Genomic DNA, 23,738 nt, shown 5'->3' on the forward strand with positions numbered 1-23,738 from the left:
GAAGTGAACTTGCTGTTGGCATAAGTTTATGTTCAAACTGGGCAAGATAATTATCTGGGTTAGTAGATTTTCTTCCTGGTATTAAGTGAAGTTCTTTGATATGAACCGGGGTATATGCAAGCATATGAGTTGTTTTTTTCTTCTCTACATTCAACAAAAAAATAGTACTATGAATCCATTTTTTATTTCCAGGAAAAAGATTTCACACCATGTCCTTTACTTTGGCTTCTTATTTGGAGAAACCTGAAGCTACAGAAAATTTGCAAGTAGGTACACTTGTGTATATGTACTCTTTAACTAGATTAATTGATGACATTTGATATGTTTGATATGTTTGCCTTCTCTATATGTTTAAGTATTTACATTCCTACAATGTATATACAGAAATATTATTATTTAGTTAATCAATTGCAGATTTCATGATTCTTTATGCATAAATACTTTATGGTTATCCTAAAACAAAAACCTCCTTTCAGATAACTATGGCATAATATTTTTAAATTAAGGAAATTTAACTTTGATACCAAATAAATACAATATGTCATTCATATTCAGAATTCACCAGGGGTGGCTCAGTAGGTTGAGCACCTGACTCTCGATTTTGGCTCAGGTCATGATCTCAGGGTCCTGGGATTGAGTCCTGCATCTGGCTCTCTTCTCTGTGAGGAGACTGCTTATCTCCCGCTCCTGTCCATCCCTCCCCCACCCCCGCTCACTTGCTCTCTCTCTTTCCTCTCTCTCTCAAATAAATAGATCTTTTAAAAATATCACAATTGCCTCAATATCCTATTTTAGAGCATTGTTTTCTGATTCAGTTCTAATGTAAGATCACACGTTGAATTTAGTTGCTATGTCTCGTTAATCCTCTTCAATGTTGGAATAGTTCTATATGATTTTACATCTTTATACTGACATTTTAGAAGAGCTTAGGCCGATTATTTGCAAAGTGTCCCTTCGTAATAAGCAGTCTTACTATTTTTTTGTTTTTGTTGACAACTTTTCAGTCTCTCTCTGCTTCTTCCCCTTCGGCCACACATGTAGGCAAGAGGGTAAGAAAACCTAGATAGTTCCTTTTTGGGTCCATTTGGAGGTTTAAACCATACAAGCACCTACTCCTGTGCAGGAACCCTCGCTCTGCCCCACTTCTAATGACAATAAAAACCCAAAGCCAGTCTCTTGTTCCTCTCTTTCTATTTTTGGGTGTGCTTGGGAGCTGCCCACTTCCCCCAGAAAACTTCATCATGTGAGTAATAAACCTTCCCATATCATCTTGGGGCACGTGTGTCTGATCATCAGTCTGAGCGCGGGAACCAAATTTTGTGTGGGTTTCCATTTCTGCTGATGTCCATAATACCCTCAATTTAGATTATATGACTATTTCCTCATGTTTCATTTCAAGCTGTGCTTTTTAGGGACGGGGAGCAGGAATAAGTGACATACTTTCCTCAAGAGGCTCACAATACCCACTTTTGCCATCATTGTTGGCATTAACGCGAATCACTTGGTGAAACTCATAAAACCCTCTTTGAAGAACGGTGTTCTGCCCCATTGCTTGAAATTCTAGTTTTGGGCTTGCTTTCTCAGCATTTTCCCTCATCTCCATTTGACCTTCACTGCACTTGGCAGTCTTTCCACAATTTTGGCTACCAGTGTCTTCAATTTTATTAGCTTGGCTTCTGTTTCTTGTTTTCTTTGTTATTTTAGAGAACAGAAGAAGAAAGGGTGATGCGTCCACCACTTAAAAAAAATACACTTCTTTATCTTATTTAACATTTTCCAACACATGATCTATAAAATAATGAAAATAAAGCTAATTAAATTATTTGATATTGCTATCACAAGGTTAATCTAAGCAAGGCTGATTTTAGTACTGTAAAGAGTCTATGGAATCATAATTCCTAGGTCCCCCAAAAAGAGAAACTGCTAAGAAAACCAATTCAAGTGGTTGAACCTTATTAAAATTTCCAATTTGGAATTTGCAAATGGAGTTGATGTTTGATTAGCAACCCCTCTCTGGGTAACTCAGAGCCTCACATAATATTCTGGTTATTTGGGAGAGGCTGCCATGATTCACAAACAGAATTTCTCCATCTATATAATGATGCCTTGTTGAAATAAATACCTTTGGCTTTCCTCCTATAGCAGGGCTGTAGATTGATTGCTTCCCTGGAGATATTTTCTGCTTTTAAAAATATGCTACAGGTATGTTTGTTTTTTCTTCTTCTCACTGTACTATGATGAAAATTATTTCCCATGAAACACTAACATACCTGGGGAAAATGGGAAGATATTGGTCAAAGGGTGCAAACTTTCAGCTATGAGTAGTTCCTCAAGGTCTAATGTATAGCATAGTGACTCAGATACTTGAAATTTGGTAAGAAAGTAGGTCTCAAGTGTTCTGACCACACACATACAAAGACAACAATGTAAGGCAATGGATATGTTAATTAGCTTGAATATGGTAATCATTTCATAATGTATATGTATATCAAATCATCACATTGTATACCTTAAATACATAATTTTTGTTTGTCAATCATACCTTCATACAGCTAGAAAAAAAAAAAAGACAACCCCATCTTTAAGGAGAAAGCTGAAAAGCCTTTCATTAAAGGCTATTGTGTTCATTTAACCAACTTTGTTTTCATGTGTTATTATTTCTGTTACTATTATTTTTCTCTATTTTGAAGATATGGAGAAATTGAGGGAAAGATAGAAACCGGGTTTCTTCAGCCATGTCTGGACACTCTATTAAATAAAAATGATCCTTTTTTTTTTTTAATACATAAATGGTTTAATTCTAAAATCTTTGTTTTCCTGATCTTACAGCTTCCTGAACCGTGGGAAGATGAGAAAGCACTGAAGTTTTTTTTCTTAGATTTTCAGTTGCTTCAGAGGTAATGGCTAAAGGAAACTGCCACATTTTTATTTTTACCTGTAGTAGGAAAAAGAAAGAAAGAAAGAAAGAAAGAAAGAAAGAAAGAAAGAAAGAAAGAAAGACTAACAGAAAATATTACCAGGGATTATATTTTTCATTTCAAAATCTCATTAAAGAGACTTACTTAAAAGAAGAACCTCAGTTAGATAGAGTATTTTTTTTTTCATGGCCTAACCAACTATCAAATTAAGATAGCATGGAAGATGAGAAAGCATAACTGAAAGCAAGACATATAATGCCTGTTGCTCCCTAGGAATCCAGTGATGATGAAAAGGTTCAGATGTTCTCAACAAAGGTGCTTCCACATTTCCCCATCGTGAGCCCTGGCCTTTGCTAATAGGAACAGGCCTAATTTTAGCTACCAGGTTGTCCCTCACTATGTTTTTAACCTTTTCAGGGGATTTTTTTTTTTTTTTTTTACATTTAAGAAGTTTTCAAACAAAATCTCATTTTAGCAAAAAGTCTCACAGATAGTCTGAGGTCTGGTCTTTTCACGGGTGGACAACAAATGCTGTCATTTTTAAAGTTCATTTTAGTGTCAAGAAAATGAATAAGGTACAGGAGGAAATGAAAATACTTCCCAAAGCCTACTCTGTGGGTTGTCTGAAGTATTCACAATGCTTTTCGTAACAGCCTTACCCCAGTTTTGCTCCTAGCAAACCTTGTGAACTTTATTAAGAAACCTGGGCATCCAGTATGGTAATAATCCTAAATTCTATTTATATGGAAACTTCCTCAGAATTGAGTTGCAAGCATGAAAAACACGTTATCAATCATTCTCTCAATTTCATTTGGTGGGTAGGGGGTATAGATTTCCTTCCTTCCTTTCTTTTCTTTTCCTTTTTTTTTTCCCCCCCACAGATGCAAGAAAGGAGAGGTTATGGAATTTGCAAATGTCACTTGATAAAATGGCCAAGGGCATACTTTACCATACTGGTAAGTTGTCCCCCTGCCTGTCCTTGACACCACTGTGTGTGCCCCATTATTTTCTCCCTGGGACCATGTGTGCAACTGGCAAGGAGATGGGGAAGTCCTCGATGAGTCTGAATTTCTAGAGGACCTCTCTCACTGTCCCATGAGGAGATCCCTATGTCTATGCTTCAAACATTCTCTAAGCCTAATAGCTAATTCTTCCTGAACTTTCCACTCCTTGCTCAACAGAAGTAATTTTCAGATTTCCTAGCAAAATGAAGACTCCATTTGGGATTTGAGGCAGAAACCAAGGAGATGGAGGGAACTGTTTTGCAAGTGACAGGAAACTGAGTTGACTTAACAGCTTGCTCACCGGCCACACTATAGTTTTCCTTATACTACATATACAGGGGAGTATCCAGTCCTGCTTGTTGCTTCTTAAGATGTAAGCCTTCTGGGATCTCAAGGCTGGAAAGCTGCCTCCTAAATTATTCTAGACTATTCTTACCAAAAGAAGGATCATCATCCTCCACTGTCCCCAATGCCCCACATACATATCAACATACTTTTCTTATTTTATCACTCCAAACTCCCTGCTTTATTGATCTCGAAATAATGCTTTTGCCACTTAATAACTATTCCTCTTATTTTCGGTGATACCTATAGCAATTATATTTTATGCTGTTTCCCATGAAAGAAGGAAAACAAAAATTTCCTTTTAGCTCCGTTTTGTTCATAAACAAGGAATTGTTGTTCTTCAGAGATGCCGAAGACCAACATTTGTTTTTCTCCTAGTTTTCCTTCCAAAAGAATTGCCCTTTGTAATTTCATTAATGATTAATTACCTGAGGTTCTCTATTATGGAATTTCTTCTGAGAATCACCATTCCCATGCCTGTGAAAGAAAATGCCAACTTTGTTTTCTGGTGCATTAGGTTATAGTGAGTTCAATATAACAAATCTTAAACTCTTAAATATTTTACAGGGAATTTCTAATCATGCTACATATATTCCCCATGCTGTTAGTACATTTATTTCAGTAAAAAATGACATGTGCTCATGAGTGAGTATATTGATAGTAAAGTTTTTTCTTTTTTTTTATTATTAGCTCTTCATCCTTCTGATATTTAATAATATAGTAGAATTTTATGCACCTACTTTAGAGATGCATTTTATGATCAAAAACAAAATATGAAAAGATATTTTGATGACTTTTAGACTTTAATTTAGAAAAGCATATCATTTTAAGGATACATTAAGTTTTTTACACATATAATTGGTGGCAAAATTATTGGGTCAATCTATCTGTTTAATGTTCTACACATTTAGTAGCCATTTCTTGATGGCAATTTTACTACTTTATTTACTTCTGATGCAAATGAGATCCTGGACTCAAGGGTTTGGTCATTAGTTTAAGACAGACTTACAGTTAAAAGAAAAAGAATAAGCAGAAAATTTAGATGTGCTCCTGAACTTCAATATAGTGGGAATCAGGTAATAATAAAGTGGGAAAGGTAATAAACTATGATTGCTGATTTAGAATTAATGAAGTTCTACCTAACTTTCTGTTTAGTGAAGGATGCTCAAAATTGAAAAGACCTAGAAATTTCAGTTGAGAACTTGAGTCCTCAAGGATGTAAGTAGAAAGTGAGAAACAAAGGATGACCATGAACAAGGGGCCAAAGATGGGACGGTCTGGAAAGTGGGAGGAAAAAGGAAGAAAGGGAGTAGCTCTGGAGGTGGTTGGAAAGCCCCTGCCAAAACAAAAGTAAAATTAGTGAAGGAAGTGGCCAGATTGTGCAAAACACACTGAGCCCCAGATGGCTTCCATAAGGGAAAGCATGGTAAAAAAAATTTCGGTCTGACAATTCTGGGGTTAACTGTAAAAAGCTGTACATCTGGGTTACTTCTTAATGAAACTGAAATAAGTAGATAGGTTTCACTTGCCAGTATTTTAGTTCTACCCATAGCCTGAATAGTTACTCCTGGTTTTCGAAAACTGAATTTCATCGAGGTAAACTACTTTCTGCTCAATGACTCTGAACCATTAATGAATATTTAGTAACACTGTTGGAACCTTCTGTCTTTGGAGTGCTGTGCTTAAGGCATTGTGTCTGTTTTTGGCTCTCTTACTGGTCTCATCTGCCTGACTTTGAAACCTAGCTCTACTGGTCCCTGATGGGGTGGCCAATTACTTAACTACTTGAAACTTCTCACCTGCAAAATAGGTATAATGAAAGTATTTACTTCACAGAGTAATTCTGAGGATTAAATGTGATAACCCAGGTAAAGTATGTGTAAAGAACAAAGGATGGAGACTGACATGTAGCAATCACTCAATAAACATTGCTACTTCATTTTTATTGCTGTTGAATAAGAGATTTCTTTGATTAAAACTTCATTTTCCAAGATTTACCTCATCATTAAATTTTATCATATAAAAATTGGCAGATAGCTAAAGTGCTATGGTGTTTAATTAAATATCAAAAAAGTACCTGAGATCATTGAGAAAAGTGCTATAAGGCAGAATCATAACTAAATCAATATGGCACAAGTTTGGGGCCCTTAGTAATCCATTACAGAACTATATCCCTCGAGGGTATATGATATGAACGTAGTGAACCTGGACTTGGAAGATCTGATTTCAGGTGCTGATTCTACTCCTTCCTACACACTTGACCTTGAACAAATTACCTCTCAGTTTCCTCGTCTACAAAACAAAAGTAATAACAGTACCTCCTTTCTGGGTTGTTCTAAGGATTAAATAATATAATCTGGTAAATCCTGGTAGTTAGTGTAAGCCCTGATGTTTTGACTTTTTTTCTTTTTTGTCATGTAAGTGTCTAACTAAAATTTTATTGCTGTGGCATCCATCTCAAAGAGGCGTCCACTTCAAAGACGGCGATCTCAGTAAACACAACTCCCTGCCATGGGACTAGATAAAGAGCCAGGCCACTTCCCCTACCTAAGCTCTTGTTTTAGAGCTCTTGGTCGATTTTCATAACTGACCATTTGCGCCACGTATCTTTCCTCTTCCCTTGCTTTAAATTTCTGCTCTTAACGTTTTAAATTCACTAATAAAGAATGAGCCAAATGCTGAGTCCTGAACCATGACCCAGTAAAGGTGCAACTCCTGGCCCCATGCATACTCTCTTTCTCTCTACTTCTCTACCCACGTCCTCATTGTGTGCTGTGTACTTTTCAGGTCATGTAAGTATTAAGTCTTTATTTTTTCAAAGATTTGATGGCTGTTGCTGAAGGATGACTTACAAACATAATGAGAACCACAAGGGTCAGTCCAGTCAGCACATTGGTTTGGAAAAGGGAGATGTCTGTGGGACGCTCACCAGGGCCTGGGTGAGTGACCCCAGGCATTTCTAGCCAATAGCATTTCTATCAAAAGGCTGAGACCAGCATGAAACAATTACCCAGCATAGCACTGAGTGCAGAGTTGGGATTTGATAATTACTACTCCCCTACATGTCCCCAAATTCCAATAGGCTTGATCATCTGATTTTCCACCTCACAAGTTATCTGAGGCAGTGAATTAAATCGTGGGAGGCTGATGGTAGAAGTTGCATTGATTTTGATACAAAGTGACAGCTGGTAAACTGATGTGCAGGAAGCAATACAAGAAAAATTAAAAACAAATATAAAGGTTGAAAAATTGCATAGAAACCTGGGACATTTCTATGCAACAAACAGCCCTACAAAGAGCCTTACAAGCCTCAAAAGGCATGAGGAATCACCACTATAATACAGTAAAATAATCAATGCTCTCAGCAGGGATCTTGGGACTTCGATTTTTTGAGAACAGGTCCTGTTCTTGTTGTTAGGTTTAATAGGAATGGGTTGGGGCATGACATGAGAAGGAGCCAAACCCTGTACATACACATTTACAAATTGTGTCTTAGTTTTCGAAACAATCCTAGGAAGTAAATATTTTTATTCTTTTTCATAGAGTAGAAAACTGGAGTACAAAAAAAATTAAGTAACATGCCCAAATGCACCCATGCAAAGATGGTAATCTGTCTTTTGTGAAGCTTTTTTTTAATTTTTTTTTTAATTTATTTTTATTTTTTTTTAAAGATTTTATTCATTTATTTGATAGACAGAGATCACAAGTAGGCAGAGAGAGAGAGACAGAGAGGAAGGGAAGCAGGCTCCCCGCCGAGCAGAGAGCCCGATGTGGGGTTCAATCCCAGGACCCTGGGATCATGACCTGAGCCGAAGGCAGAGGCTTTAACCCACTGAGCCACCCAGGTGCCCCGCTTTTTTTTTTTTTTAATCAAAGATGATTTCATAAAGTTAAAAAAGTTTGGGAGAGTATGATCGTAATCTAAAAAATTAATTAATATGGGACCAGTATCTTTTTTTTTTAGTTACTATAAAGGAGAGAATAAAATATGCATCAATTTAGAGGTGAAAATCAACAGACTCAGTTTAGCTCCCACAGAGGAGTAAAAAGAACAAAATTATGAGTGACATTAGCATAGTTTTGAGGTTTTGAGGGTTTCTGAACACAAGTTTACATCATATGAAGAAGCATTTAATAGGTATTAGAGCTGTCAAAGAAGAAGTGAAACCCAGACTACTGTGTTAAAAATGTCTCCCATAAATCCTGTTAGGGATGAATTGCATTCCCTCAAAATTCATGTTGAAGTCCCAACACTCACTAGCTTAGAATGTAACCATATTCACCAAGAGGTGAATATGTTAAAATGAGGCCATTAGAGTGGGGCCCTAATACAATAGGACTGGTGCCCTTATAAGAAAGAAAGATATACCAGGGATTGCAGAGTGCTGCATGCAGGAAAGGCCACAGCAACACATAGCAAGAAGGTGGTCAACTTCAAGCCAAGGCAAGAGGTCTCAGAAGTTAAATTTCTCAACACCTTGATCTTGCCTCCCAGCTTCTAGAGCTATGAGAAAATGCGTTTCTGTTTAAGCCACTCAGTCTATGTTATTTCTTTTATGTTAGTACTACCAAGCTAATACAAAGCTTTCCCTGAGTGGCGATGTTATGTGTAGATTAGTAATTCTGTTATAATCACTTGCAAAGTTTATAAACTACAGCTTTACAAATAATCAACATTAAAGTTATAATGCATGTGAATTACCCATGTTGAATTATTATAGGAAAAGATCAATGGCTAGTATCATCATATATTCCACTACATGAGAATTATATTCTTTCTAGTGATTTATAATTTTAAAGTTCAACATGAGTACAGCATATATTAAATTTGTTCATTTTAAATGTTCGTGTAGTGAGATTTTTACTTCTAATTAAGAAATTGTGGCTCATTTTTCACTCACCCAGTATCATGTAATGGAGCTCACAATTCTCTCTCTCTCTCTCTCTCTTTTTTTTTTTTTTAAGATTTTATTTCTTTATTTGACAGAGAGAGAGAGCACAAGTAGGTAGAGAGGCAGGCAAAGGGGGGGGGGGAGAGATTCTTGGCTGAGCAGGGAGCCCAACACAGGGCTCAATCTCAGGACCCTGGGATCATACCTGAGCTGAAGGCAGCCGCTTAACCAACTGAGCCACCCAGGTGCCCGAAGCTCACAATTCTTGCCTTGAAACATTTTCCAGACAGGAAGTTTGCTTCTATTAATATTACATATGTCTTAGGGCCTCCCCTTCCTGTACCTGGATTTCTACTGTCACCTATACAATCGTCCTGCCTCTGGTTTACACTGCTCCAATTTATTATTTATCCTGTCACCAAATTGATGTTCTTTTTGTTGTCATCTCTTGTTCAAAAGTGAACAACAGTTTTTATTCCGATCAAATATCGATGACTTTTTATGAATTTTCCTACAGTCATAGAATCTGACTCCTACTTTCTATCCTCCCACACAACTACTTATTGAACATTACGGTTCATTCATCTTTCTCACCCATCCTTCAAGTTCTTCACACAGGTCTTCTCACCATTCTCTGACTAAGCCATTTTTATTGTTTTGATTTCATATCTTACTTTGTTCTGCCACCCTACCCAGAATGAAAAAACTGATACACATTAAGACCATTTCAAGTCATAAAATTATCCAACTACTCAAACCCTTGTTAATTTTACCCTTCTCAGAGTGGAGTTTTATCTCTCTGGTTGTTCCCCCTCTCACCCCCTGATAGCACATAGCTCACTATTAGTTACTCAGAGGGAACACAACGGAAGCTTCCCAATCAATAGATGCACTATCTTCAAAAACACTTCCAAATACTGTATTTTTTTAAATAGTGTTCAAATTCAATAATTCATTTATTTCACCTACACATAATGATTAATATTTACTCTTTGCCTGGTATTGGACTACAAGCCAGGCATTAAGACTAGGTATTGGACACAGAAACATGAAAAGAAGTACAACCATTGCTCTAAAGAGCCTGACAATATGTGAGTGCCTGACAATATGTGAGTGGAGAAAGATGCAAACAGAAAGGTGCTGTGTGATGAGCGAATCCATAGAGGCAAGTGCAGCGTTGCTGCAAATTGATCCCCTCTGTTTTCTGGATAAGAGAAGGAAGCACAGTAGGGAAGACATTTGAGTCCAGCCTTGAAGGATAAATAGGAATATATTTGGATCATGAGGAGAAGGATATCACAGAATGGAAAAACAGTAATTTCTGTAAGAACAACACACATAAGGCATTTCATGCTTGTCTGAGTTCAGTACTCATTTGGCTTTTATTTATTTATTTATCTTTAAGATTTATTTATTTATTTATTTATTTATTTCTGTGTGTGTGTATGTGAGAGAGAGAGAGAGAGAGAGAGAGAACAAGTGTGAGTGACTCAGGGGAGAAGGAGAAAAATCCTCAAGCTGAGTGTGGAGCCTGAATTTGGGCTGGATCCTTGGACCCTGAGATTATGACTGGAGCCAGAATCAAGAGTTGGGTGCTCTAAGCCACCAAGGCGTCCCTATTGTTGTTTTTCATAGAGAAAAAAAGATTTAAAGCATCTTATAAAACCAGGAAAATAAAATTAAGTAAAAAAAAAAAAAATTAAGGAGGGGGTGGTGGAGGAGGACAAAGAAAAATCAAATTTGGAAAGAGATAAAAGCTACCATGACAAACAGAAGGAAAAGTACAACTATCCTTTTGACCATAAAACTTAGCTTTGAGTTTCCCAGAAACATAGGAAGACAGAAATATAACAGGTTACTCAAACCTCAAAAGAACTGTATACAAGAGTCTGAGTGACTCAGTTGGTTAAAGAGTTAAGCATCTGCCTTCGGCTCAGGTCATGAACTCAGGGTCCTGGGATGGAGCCCCACCTCTGGGTGGCTCCCTGCTCAGGTGGCACTCTGCTTCTCCCTCTCTATCTGCCCCTCCCCACCATGGCCTCCACCATCTTACATGCACTCTCTCTCTCAAATTAAAAAACAACAGTGAATACAAATGTATCTTTAACCCAAACTCAAAAAACTATATATCTTTCATTGGAAATTATGGAGAGAGAGCTGGGTAATATAATGGACAATGATGTCACAAATATGTTTAATAGATAACACAAAAGTGATTGCATATAAACATGTCTCTTTTTTAAATGTATATTACTTAAATTTTTATCTACAAAGCAAATGCATTGCATCTTTGTAGAAGAAAGGCATGTAAGTATCTTCTGCCAAAAAAAATTAACTCAATTCATTGTAACATTAATATTTTCATTAAGTTCATAATAGGGCTAATATTACATAAGCACAATACACTTATGTTTTGGAATTGCAAAGTAAGCAAAAATTTGCCCTTGTATATTGGTACATCAAAATCATTAAAAAAAAAAATTCTATGCAGTAAAGAATATGTCCTGATTTTTATTTATTGTGTTTTGTATCTTCTTAATTATATTGTTATCATCATTATCTTAGGATATCTGTTAAAGATTAGGCAGAAAATGTGTCTACTGGGATATTAAACTGAAAATTAAATTTGGTTCATTTAAAACAAAACAAAACAAAAAACAAAAACTCTCTCGTTAGGAAGAAAATATGATGAGAAATTAAAATTCTCCATCAGAAAGGATGAATACCCAACTTTTGTAGCAACATGGACGGGACTGGAAGAGATTATGCTGAGTGAAATAAGTCAAGCAGAGAGAGTCAATTATCATATGGTTTCACTTATTTGTGGAGCATAACAAATAGCATGGAGGACATGGGGACTTAGAGTGGAGAAGGGAGTTGGGGGAAATTGGAAGGGGAGGTGAACCATGAGAGACTATGGACTCTGAAAAACAATCTGAGGGTTTTGAAGGGACGGGGGGTGGGAGGTTGGGGTACCAGGTGGTGGGTATTATAGAGGGCACGGATTGCATGGAGCACGAGGTGTGGTGCAAAAATAATGAATACTGTTATGCTGGAAATAAAAAAAAATAAAATAAAATAAAATAAAATAAAATAAAATTCTCCCTCAAGAATGGACTTTTTATTCTAAACTTGTTTCCAGCTAGATTTAACACTAAGGAGTCTCGTAAAAATTCTTCTTATACACTTGACACCCCCTAGATGAAATTTTTTCTGGTAAAAATAAGCTTAATAATTTTACTTACTTGTTACACACATTTAGACTGCTCTGAAGACTTCTTCTTCTTCTTCTTCTTCTTCTTCTTCTTCTTCTTTTTAGTAAGTAAGTTGTTACAGATGCTTTGGAAGAAGTCATAAACTACAGCTCAAAATGGTATCTGTAGAGTATTTCAACAGGAGGCCTACTAGGATATTCATAAATGTACATTTATTCAGAGAATAACTTCACAGTTCTCTTTTTGTTATGGATATTTTTCTAAATAAATTTTTTTGTATATTAATTTTTCCCTGAAATTTAAACAGAGGGCTGTGTTTTTTGTTTGCCAAGCATCTACTCCTACTTATTTACCCTTGACTTCTTAATTAGTTCCCAGCATCTATTATGTAGGAGTTATATTTTATGTAAGAAATACAGAGCAAAAGAAGCAGCCCATTCACCATGATTTGGCCTGGTGTGCTGGCCAACATCCAGGGGCTCTGAGTGTCCTTCTCTCATCTTCTTTTCATATTTAAGAGATTGCCTTATTTGCCTTCCTAAGTGCCTCTAAATCATTTAATCAAAAAAAAAAAATTGTGGGACCAAAACTTGGCCTGTTCCTCAAATGTGACAAGTTTCTTTGTTCTGTTGTTGTTTATTGTTCTTATCACCTGTCTAGGGATTTTCATGCAAGAAAATATATTATTTCTTCTCTGTATCTTAGCCTATTTGCTATGCCAATTTTCTCTGTGATTTTGTACTTAGCTTTCTTATTAATCGTGAAATACAATTGTGGAAGAAGTCTCAAGTAGCTGAGCGTGATGCTTCTGGCAGTGAGAAGCTCATGGGCATACTGGTGCACAAGCCAGATACCACACAGTCAATTTACTGAATTCAAAGAAAAGATTAACTTTCTTTAAACAATAATGAGAAGTATCACTTGTGTGGGAGGTACAGACTTCCAGAGGCCAGATTAAGGTAATGCATTTTTTAACATAAAATTTCCATGATTATATACAGAGAAAAAAGGAAGGCTAAAGATTGGACTTGTAAATAATGAAAGAGAAACCTCTTTATTAACTGTTGCAAGAATCTTTTTTTTTTTTAAAGGTTTTATTTATGTATTTGAGAGAGAGAAAGTATGAGTGAGAGAAGGAGCGTGGGCAGAGAGAGAAGCAGACTCCCACCAAGCAGGGACCCCAATGTGGAGCTGATCCCAAAACCCTGGGATCATAACCTGAGCCCAAGGCAGATGATTAACCAACAGAGCCACGCAGGTGTCCCAAGATTCTTTTATAATATTGTGATTTTTACAAAACTAAGTTCAAAGGATAACAGTGTTATATTATATTTTTACTATTTTTTTAAGTCACTTTATTTTAATTAGTCATGATTTGCTTATAACTTCAGACCAGGGATAAGCAAACTTTTTCCACTAAAGGCCAAGTCATCTTATTTTAATTAGTCATGTTTTGCTTATATTTCAGACCAGGGATAAGCAAACTTTTTCTACTAAAGGCCAGAGATTTGGATTTGCCAACTATCCAGGCTTTGTGGCAACTAATCAACTTTGCCATGATAAGACTAAAGCAGCCATGAACAATACGTAAGCAAGTGAATGTTACTGTGTTCCAATAAAACTTTACACAAATAGATGGTGGGTCAAATTTAGCCTATATTCAGTTTAGTGATGTTTGATACAAAATAAAAAAAAATTCAGATATTAATATAGAAAAGAAGGAATTTACTTCTTTTGTCAATAAATATTTACAGAGTTCTTACTGTATGTCATGCACAGGGCTAAGTATTAGGGATCAATGACAAACATGACAGTGTTTGCCTCCACCCTCAGAAGACTACAGATAGAGAAGAAATGAACAAGTAAACCAAATTAAAATACAGAATGTGATAAATCCTACAATGTGTGTAAATATGGGCTGTTAAAGAACACTTAGGAGGAAAAGCCATAATAGACACATGTAAATATCTTTCTAGTTTCTAAAGACTTCCGAGAAGAGAAGTAGTGCATGGTTTTCTAAAATCCTTTCTGGGATTTTAAAATCTTCTGGGAAAGATGGCAGAGTAGAAAGATCCTAAACTCACATCATCCCAGAGGCAACTAGATGACACACTCAGTGTAAATAACCCAGAAAATGACCCAGAGACTGGAAGAACATACTGTCCACAGCTAAATGTAGAGAAGAGGCTACACTGAAGAGGGTAGAAGGGTGGAAATGCAGTCCACGGCTCAATGGACCCACTCGGATTGTCCCAGGAGGGAGGAACACCACAGGCACAGAAAGGGGAAAGAAACAGACCCTCCCACCAAGAACCCTAAACATGGAGAATTTACACAGGGAATACAAATCTCCATAAGTATTGGCTTTGAAAACCAGAGGGGCCTAATTTCACAGGTTCTACAGTCAGCGAGGTTTAAATTTGGAACTTTAAAAATCAGAGGTTTGGTTCTGGGAAAGCTGGAGGGCAATAGGAAATTGAGTACCCAACCTTAAAGAGACAGCACAACAAAGAGCCCTTTGGAGATATACCATAGAAACACCAGTTTGAAAATGCACGGGGTGTATGGGAAGGAGATTTATTTACTAATCTCAGAGTATGCACTGGAGGGTCAGGGGTCTTTAAGAGATTTCACCAGGAACAAAGGAGCTGGCAGGTGCCACTTCCCTCGCCTGCTTCCCAACCTAGACACACAAGACAACTGCAGCAACGAACACAGCACCTATACTCTCTAACTTGCTAAAAGAATTCCCACCCCTGCATTCTCCTGTGGAAATGCTCCCTCCAGCCAAGCCTCTACCCCAGGTCTCCTCCAACAGAAGACCCCTGTAAGCCCTATTAATACTGTGTGCCCCACCCATGGTGTTCTCCTACAACCTGCATCCTCCAATATACCCATGGCTCAAATCCACTCAAATGGGTGCCAGGAGCCTAGCAGTGTGCAAACAGCCACAACAGGGGGCAGGACCATTCCAAAGTGATGCCTGCCCCAGGGAGATGGAACTATAACTACACACATCAGTCCAATAGTGGGCTGGGGGCAGATATTTGATCTAACTGCTGACCTCCCCACCAATCAACAAAAGCTTCTCATGGGACAACAGATGGAAAGGGCCCTGCCCTTTGCTGCTACTGCATCTCTGGCAAATGCCTAGTCTGACTAAACTCAGTCCCAGGGTGGCTCCAGACTGGTCCACCAACAATAGCAGTGACCAAAATCTTGCCACTGCAGGCAAGAAGAACCATTGCAGACGACTGGACTAAAGGCAAAAGTGGCTCAAACACAAGAGGGCATATGCAACACATAGGAAATATCCCTGAAGCAACAGGGTAAAAAGGGGACACTGTATGGCAGGGCACTACAGGACCTCTTCTTCATGAGGCCATTACTTTCAAGTGCAGGTGATATAGCTGTCTTTCCTGACACACAGAAACAGACATAAGAGTTAGACTAAATGAAGAGATGGAGGAATATATTCCAACTGTAGAACAGGAAAGATCATAGCAAGAGACCTAAACAAAATGGAAATAAGTAATATGCCTGATAGAGAATTTAAAGTAATCATCACAAAGATAGTCACTGGACTTGAGAAAAGAGTAGAGGACATCAGTGAGACAAAGAGATAGAAAACAGAGATGGAAAATAAGCAAAAGAACTAGACATGAAGACCTCAATAACAGAAATTAAAAATTCCTTAGAGGGAATAAATAGACTAGAGGAAGGAGAAGAATGACTCAGTGACCTGGAAGACAGAGTTATGGACAACAATCAAGCTGAAGAGGTAAGAGACCAAGTAATAATGAAAAATGAGACTAGACTTAGAAAACTAATCAGCACCATCAAGCATCATAACATTTGCATTATAGGGATCTCAGAAGGAGAAGAGAGAGAGAAATAGGGGAAGAAAACTTATTTGAAGAAGTAACAGCCCCAAACTTCCCAAATCCAGGGAAGGAAACAAAAATCCAGATTCAAGAGGCACAGAGAAAATCAACCCAAAAAGCAACTGAAGGGGGTCCATGCCAAGATGCATAGTACTTAAAGTGGCAAAAAGCAGTGAAATTCGTTAATTTCAAAAGCACCAAGAAAAGAACAGTTACATTCAAGGGGAACCCCCCCCCATAAGGCTATCAGCTAATTTTTTAACAGAAATTTGTAGGCCAGAAGAAAGTGGCATCAAAGTGCTGTGAGAACAAAAACCTGAAATCAAGAATATTCTATCTAGCAAGGCTATCATTCAGAATAGAAGGAGAGATAGAGTTTCACAGATAAACAAAAGCTAAAGAAATTCATGACTACTAAACCAGCCCTACAAGAAATGTTAAACGTGGCTCTTTGAGTAGAAAGAAAAGACCATAAGTTGGAGAAAGAAAAGTAGGAAGCACAAAAGAAGTAAAATTAAGTATATGTATAAATATCAGTCAAGGGATTCACAAAATAAAAGACAGTAAATTTTAACAGCATTAATCAAAAATGTTGGGGGAGGATAAAGAATCACTTTAAACATAAGTGAACATCAACTTAATATACACGGCTACATGCATAAGATGTTAGATAAAAACCTAATGGTAACCATAAATAAAAACCAGTATTAGAAATGCAAAAAATAAAGAGAAAGGAATCCAAGTATACCCCTAAAGAAGGCCAGCAATCTGTGATAGAAGAGAGCAAGAGAAGAAAGGAACAGAGAACTACAAAAACAACCATAAAACAAGTAACAAAATGGCAGTAAGTACATACTTATCATTACTTTGAATGTAAATGGACTAAATGTGCTAAACAAAAGATGTAGCATGATGGAATGGACATAGAGGTGAGACCCATCTATATACTGCCTACCAGAGACTTATTTCAGACCTAAGGACACATGCAGGCTGAAAGCGAAGGGATAGAAAGGCATTTAACATGCAAATGGAAGAGAAAAGAAAGCTGGAGGTAGTAATACTTACATGGAACAAATTAGACTTTAAAACAAAGACTACAACAAGAGACAGAGAAGGGTACTCTATAATAAAAAGGGAACACTCCAACAAGAAGACTGTAAATATTTATGCACCCAACATAGGAGCACACAAAGACTTAAAGCATCTAAGAACAAACATAAAGGAAATAATCAATAGTAATACAATAATAGTAGAGGGCTTAATACCTCACCTACATCAGTGAATAGATCATCCAAACAGAAAATCAAGAAGGAAACAGTGGCTTTGAATGACACATTGGAGCATATGGATTTAGCAGATATACTAAGAACTTTGCATCCTGAAACAGCAGAATACACATTCTTTTTATGTGCACGTGGAACATTCTCCAGAATAGATCACACATTAGGCCTTCAACCAAGTCTCAACAAATTAAAAAAGATTGAAGTCATACATGCATCTTTTCTGACAACTGTGATATGAAACTAGAAATCAACCACAGGAGAAATCTGGATAGAACACAAACACATAGAAGTTAAACATCAGGAGGAGGAGTCAAGATGGCGGAGAAGTAGCAGGCTGAGACTGCTTCAGCTAGCCGGAGATCAGCTAGATAGCTTATCTAAAGATTGCAAACACCTGAAAATCCATCGGCAGATCGAAGAGAAGAAGAACAGCAATTCTGGAAACAGAAAAACAACCACTTTCTGAAAGGTAGGACCGGCGGAGAAGTGAATCCAAAGCGACGGGAAGATAGACCCCGGGGGGAGGGGCCGGCTCCCGGCAAGCGGCGGAGCAATGGCGCACAAAATCGGGACTTTTAAAAGTCTGTTCCGCTGAGGGATATCGCTCCAGAGGCTAAACCGGGGCGAAGCCCACGCGGGTTCAGCGTGGCCTCAGGTCCCGCAGGGTCACAGAAGGATCAGGGGTGTCTGAGTATCGCAGAGCTTGCGGGTATTGGAACGGGAAAGCCGGCTACAGAGACAGAGCCGACAGTAAGCTCACAGCTCGGTGTTACCTTGAACTGGTCGCAGGCTCGGAGAGCTCGGAGCGCGGCCGGAGGTCAGGCAGACGGGAGTAACTGGGCGCTGTTCTCTGAGGGCGCACTGAGGAGTGCGGCCCTGGGCTCTCGGCTCCTCCGGGCCGGAGACCAGGAGGCCGCCATTTGTATTCCCATCCTCCGGAACTCTACGGAAAGCGCTCAGGGAACAAAAGCTCCTGAAAGCAAACCCGAGCGGATTACTCACCCCGGCCCCGGGTAAGGGTGGTGCAATTCCGCCTGGGGCAAAGACACTTGAGAATCACTACACCAGGCCCCTCCCCCAGAAGATCAACAAGAAATCCAGCCAAGACCAAGTTCACCTACCAAGGAGTGCGGTTTCAATACCAAGGAGAGCAGCAGAATTCCAGAGGAGGAGAAAGCCAAGCACGGAACTCATGGCTTTTTCCCTGTGATTTTTTTTTTAGTCTTGCAGTTAATTCAATTTTTTTCTTTTTCATTTTTTTGTTTTTTTCTTTTCTCGCCTTCGGATAAATTTTTTTTTTTTTAACTGTTACCTTTTTCTTTTTTAACGATTTTTTACTAGTTTATCTAATATATATATTTTTTCATTTTTACATTTTTCTCAGGTGTTTTCCTTTTTTTTTTTTAAATTCTTTTCTTTTCTTTTTTCTTTTTTTTTTTCTTTCTTTTTTCTTTTTTTTTCTTTCTTCCTTTTTGAACCTCTTTTTATCCCCTTTCTCCCCCCTCACGATTTTGGATCTCTTCTAATTTGGTTAAAGCATTTTTTCCTGGGGTTGTTGCCACCCTTTTAGTATTTTACTTGCCCCTTCATATACTCTTATCTGGACAAAATGACAAGACGGAAAAATTCAACACAAAAAAAAGAACAAGAGGGAGTACCGAAGGCTAGGGACCTAATCAATACAGACATTGGTAATATGTCAGATCTAGAGTTCAGAATGACAATTCTCAAGGTTCTAGCCGGGCTTGAAAAAGGCATGGAAGATATTAGAGAAACCCTCTCGAGAGATATAAAAGCCCTTTCTGGAGAAATAAAAGAACTAAAATCTAACCAAGTTGAAATCAAAAAAGCTATTAATGAAGTGCAATCAAAAATGGAGGCTCTCACTGCTAGGATAAATGAGGCAGAAGAAAGAATTAGTGATATAGAAGACCAAATGACAGAGAATAAAGAAGCTGAGCAAAAGAGGGACAAACAGCTACTGGACCACGAGGGGAGAATTCGAGAGATAAGTGACACCATAAGACGAAACAATATTAGAATAATTGGGATTCCAGAAGAAGAAGAGAGAGGGGAGCAGAAGGTATACTGGAGAGAATCATTGGGGAGAATTTCCCCAATATGGCAAAGGGAACGAGCATCAAAATTCAGGAGGTTCAGAGAACGCCCCTCAAAATCAATAGGAATAGGCCCACACCCCGTCACCTAATAGTAAAATTTACAAGTCTCAGTGACAAAGAGAAAATCCTGAAAGCAGCCCGGGAAAAGAAGTCTGTAACATACAATGGTAAAAATATTAGATTGGCAGCTGACTTATCCACAGAGACCTGGCAGGCCAGAAAGAGCTGGCATGATATTTTCAGAGCACTAAACGAGAAAAACATGCAGCCAAGAATACTATATCCAGCTAGGCTATCATTGAAAATAGAAGGAGAGATTAAAAGCTTCCAGGACAAACAAAAACTGAAAGAATTTGCAAATACCAAACCAGCTCTACAGGAAATATTGAAAGGGGTCCTCTAAGCAAAGAGAGAGCCTACAAGTGGTAGATCAGAAAGGAACAGAGACCATATACAGTAACAGTCAACTTACAGGCAATACAATGGCACTAAATTCATATCTCTCAATAGTTACCCTGAATGTTAATGGGCTAAATGCCCCTGTCAAAAGACACAGGGTATCAGAATGGATAAAAAACAAAACCCATCTATATGTTGCCTCCAAGAAACTCATTTTAAGCCCGAAGACACCTCCAGATTTAAAGTGAGGGGGTGGAAAAGAATTTACCATGCTAATGGACATCAGAAGAAAGCAGGAGTGGCAATCCTTATATCAGATCAATTAGATTTTAAGCCAAAGACTATAATAAGAGATGAGGAAGGACACTATATCATACTCAAAAGGTCTGTCCAACAAGAAGATTTAACAATTTTAAATATCTATGCCCCCAACGTGGGAGCAGCCAACTATATAAACCAATTAATAACAAAATCAAAGAAACACATCAACAATAATACAATAATAGTAGGGGACTTTAACACTCCCCTCACTGAAATGGACAGATCATCCAAGCAAAAGATCAACAAGGAAATAAAGGCCTTAAACGACACACTGGACCAGATGGACATCACAGATATATTCAGAATATTTCATCCCAAAGCAACAGAATACACATTCTTCTCTAGTGCACATGGAACATTCTCCAGAATAGATCACATCCTCGGTCCTAAATCAGGACTCAACCGGTATCAAAAGATTGGGATCATTCCCTGCATATTTTCAGACCACAATGCTCTAAAGCTAGAACTCAACCACAAAAGGAAGTTTGGAAAGAACCCAAATACATGGAGACTAAACAGCATCCTTCTAAAGAATGAATGGGTCAACCGGGAAATTAAAGAAGAATTGAAAAAAATCATGGAAACAAATGATAATGAAAATACAACGGTTCAAAATCTGTGGGACACAACAAAGGCAGTCCTGAGAGGAAAATATATAGCGGTACAAGCCTTTCTCAAGAAACAAGAAAGGTCTCAGGTACACAACCTAACCCTACACTTAAAGGAGCTGGAGAAAGAACAAGAAAGAAACCCTAAGCCCAGCAGGAGAAGAGAAATCATAAAGATCAGAGCAGAAATCAATGAAATAGAAACCAAAAAAACAATAGAACAAATCAACGAAACTAGGAGCTGGTTCTTTGAAAGAATTAATAAAATTGATAAACCCCTGGCCCGACTCATCAAAAAGAAAAGAGAAAGGACCCAAATAAATAAAATCATAAATGAAAGAGGAGAGATCACAACTAACACCAAAGAAATACAAACTATTATAAGAACATACTATGAGCAACTCTACGCCAATAAATTTGACAATCTGGAAGAAATGGATGCATTCCTAGAAACATATAAACTACCACAACTGAACCAGGAAGAAATAGAAAGCCTGAACAGACCCATAACCAGTAAGGAGATTGAAACAGTCATTAAAAATCTCCAAACAAACAAAAGCCCAGGGCCAGACGGCTTCCCGGGGGAATTCTACCAAACATTTAAAGAAGAACTAATTCCTATTCTCCTGAAACTGTTCCAAAAAATAGAAATGGAAGGAAAACTTCCAAACTCATTTTATGAGGCCAGCATCACCTTGATCCTAAAACCAGACAAGGATCCCACCAAAAAAGAGAGCTATAGACCGATATCCTTGATGAACACAGATGCGAAAATACTCAACAAAATACTAGCCAATAGGATTCAACAGTACATTAAAAAGATTATTCACCACGACCAAGTGGGATTTATTCCAGGGCTGCAAGGTTGGTTCAACATCCGCAAATCAGTCAATGTGATACAGCACATCAATAAAAGAAAGAACAAGAACCATATGATACTCTCAATAGATGCTGAAAAAGCATTTGATAAAGTACAGCATCCCTTCCTGATCAAAACTCTTCAAAGTGTAGGGATAGAGGGCACATACCTCAATATCATCAAAGCCATCTATGAAAAACCCACCGCAAATATCATTCTCAATGGAGAAAACCTGAAAGCTTTTCCGCTAAGGTCAGGAACATGGCAGGGATGTCCATTATCACCACTGCTATTCAACATAGTACTAGAGGTCCTAGCCTCAGCAATCAGACAACAAAAGGAAATTAAAGGCATCCAAATCGGCAAAGAAGAAGTCAAATTATCACTCTTCGCAGATGATATGATACTATATGTGGAAAACCCAAAAGACTCCACTCCAAAACTGCTAGAACTTATACAGGAATTCAGTAAAGTGTCAGGATATAAAATCAATGCACAGAAATCAGTTGCATTTCTCTACACCAACAGCAAGACAGAAGAAAGAGAAATTAAGGAGTCCATCCCATTTACAATTGCACCCAAAACCATAAGATACCTAGGAATAAACCTAACCAAAGAGACACAGAATCTATACTCAGAAAACTATAAAGTACTCACGAAAGAAATTGAGGAAGACACAAAGAAATGGAAAAATGTTCCATGCTCCTGGATTGGAAGAATAAATATTGTGAAAATGTCTATGCTACCTAAAGCAATCTACACATTTAATGCAATTCCTATCAAAGTACCATCCATCTTTTTCAAAGAAATGGAACAAATAATGCTAAAATTTATATGGAACCAGAAAAGACCTCGAATAGCCAAAGGGATATTGAAAAAGAAAGCCAACGTTGGTGGCATCACAATTCCGGACTTCAAGCTCTATTACAAAGCTGTCGTCATCAAGACAGCATGGTACTGGCACAAAAACAGACACATAGATCAATGGAACAGAATAGAGAGCCCAGAAATAGACCCTCAACACTATGGTCAACTAATCTTCGACAAAGCAGGAAAGAATGTCCAATGGCAAAAAGACAGCCTCTTCAATAAATGGTGCTGGGAAAATTGGACAGCCACATGCAGAAAAATGAAATTGGACCATTTCCTTACACCACACACAAAAATAGACTCAAAATGGATGAAGGACCTCAATGTGAGAAAGGAATCCATCAAAATCCTTGAGGAGAACACGGGCAGCAACCTCTTCGACCTCAACCGCAGCAACATCTTCCTAGGAACAACGCAAAAGGCAAGGGAAGCAAGGGCAAAAATGAACTATTGGGATTTCATCAAGATCAAAAGCTTTTGCACAGCAAAGGAAACAGTTAACAAAATCAAAAGACAACTGACAGAATGGGAGAAGATATTTGCAAACGACATATCAGATAAAGGACTAGTGTCCAGAATCTATAAAGAACTTAGCAAACTCAATACCCAAAGAACAAATAATCCAATCAAGAAATGGGCAGAGGACATGAACAGACATTTCTGCAAAGAAGACATCCAGATGGCCAACAGACACATGAAAAAGTGCTCCATATCACTCGGCATCAGGGAAATACAAATCAAAACCACAATGAGATATCACCTCACACCAGTCAGAATGGCTAAAATAAACAAGTCAGGAAATGACAGATGCTGGCGAGGATGCGGAGAAAGGGGAACCCTCCTACACTGTTGGTGGGAATGCAAGCTGGTGCAGCCACTCTGGAAAACAGCATGGAGGTTCCTCAAAATGTTGAAAATAGAACTGCCCTATGACCCAGCAATTGCACTATTGGGTATTTACCCAAAAGATACAAACGTAGTGATCCAAAGGGGCACATGCACCCGAATGTTTATAGCAGC

This window comes from Mustela erminea, chromosome 15 (genome assembly GCF_009829155.1).
Source record: "Mustela erminea isolate mMusErm1 chromosome 15, mMusErm1.Pri, whole genome shotgun sequence".
In the NCBI taxonomy this organism is placed as follows: Eukaryota; Metazoa; Chordata; class Mammalia; order Carnivora; family Mustelidae; genus Mustela; species Mustela erminea.